Source organism: Convolutriloba macropyga, unplaced genomic scaffold (genome assembly GCF_964194025.1).
Source record: "Convolutriloba macropyga unplaced genomic scaffold, txConMacr16.3 SCAFFOLD_5093, whole genome shotgun sequence".
Taxonomy (NCBI): domain Eukaryota; kingdom Metazoa; phylum Xenacoelomorpha; order Acoela; family Convolutidae; genus Convolutriloba; species Convolutriloba macropyga.
In genome coordinates, this window is record NW_027451351.1 from 3,395 (window position 1) to 5,000 (window position 1,606).

Genomic DNA, 1,606 nt, shown 5'->3' on the forward strand with positions numbered 1-1,606 from the left:
ATGTGAAAGTCGTAGAATTTTGCAATCAAACTGTGGCTAGTACTGTGATGTTACTAGTAACCTTTTCTTACGTCATATGGCCAAGAGAGCATTTGAAGGCGAAACTTCTGCATGGGGAAGCTGCATCATGAACAAAAGTTTATATCGAGTATTATGTTGACGTTAGTAGGCCCTGGCCGAAAGCGCAGCATGTGAAAGGTATAGATAAAAGTTATCGTTGCAGTCAGTACTGTGTAGTTACTAGTAGCTGGATTTAAGCTCGAAGTGAGACACTGTTGGTGAAACTTCATCATGAGAACGTCACAAGCTGATCACGCTCTATGATATGACTAGTATTATGTTGCTTATAGTAGGCTAAGCGCAAGCCGAAACATCAACATGTGAAAGTCGTAGAATTTTGCGATCAAACTGTGGCTAGTACTTTGATGATGCTTGTAGCCAACCGAATTGGTTGAAAAGCCCAATAAGTAAGCTAACTTGGGAGAGCTTGTTGGAAACCAAATGCTACTAGATTGGTCCAAATACATCCTTCAACAGGGGATCACTTGGCTCGCTTTACGAAGAGGAGCACAGCTATATGTGTTAATTCGGTATGAATCGCAAGATTTGTTTACCGACCTCTCTAACGCAAAAGGCGGTCTCGGCTTCGGCTGTTGACTGCGTCCGATTCAGGGTTATATAACTCTCGATTGAACACATTGATGTTCTATTGTTGGTGCTTCCAATAAAATTGGAACACTTAAAGCAGAACCGATTCAAATAATAGCATTCTGATCAATGATTGCATTCCTTGATCAAGAACTGCTGGAGTCATTGTGATGGCGAATTTTCTTCATAAGAAAATTGCAAAGAGACGGAACTTAATGAGACTAGTATTATGTTGTTTCTAGTAAGCGGAAGCTGAAACAGCAACATGTGAAAATCAAGTTTTGTTCAATGATCTCGAGGCGATAAGTACTATGAAGCAACTAGTAGCCTAAGCATGACTCAGATTTGAGACAGTCAAAAAGACTGGCGAAACTTCTTCACATGAAAGTTACATAGAGAACTACAAATGTATACAGCGAGTATTATGTTGTTTCTAGTAGGCGAAAGCTGAAACATCAACATGTGAAAGTTGTCTGCAAACTGTAGAACGATATGTGATTAGTACTGTGCTGTTACTAGTAGCCAGTCTGACTGTAGAAGCCAAGACAAAGGGAAACTAATGCATCTGAAAAGGACAAGTTATGGAAAGGTATGCACGATAAGTATTATGTTGTTTCTAGTAAGCGGCAGCTGAAACATCAACATGTGAACGTCGTTGTGTACAGTAACCTAGAACTATATAGTCCTTAGTAACGTGCATTTACTAGTACCTGTAATTGGTATTCAGACTCAGGCAGTTTGGAATAGTTTGGCAAAGATGCACCAGAGAAAACTGGGATTTGATACAGAAATTGTTGAATACAAGTATTATGCTGCTTCTAGTAGGTTGAATCCGAAACATCAGCATGTGAAAATTGAAAACATTTCTGGTTCGAATTGTCACAAGTATTTGGTGATCTGAGTAGCCAAACTCACTACAACGCCAATTGAAGGCAAAAATTCTCAACGGGAAAAGCTA

At 39.5% G+C, this 1,606-nt stretch overlaps 1 pseudogene; it reads left to right on the forward strand.

The window, feature by feature from the left end:
* The first annotated feature begins 525 nt into the window (after positions 1–525).
* LOC142356598 (5.8S ribosomal RNA) lies at positions 526–677 on the forward strand (annotated as a pseudogene).
* The last annotated feature ends 929 nt before the right edge of the window (positions 678–1,606 follow it).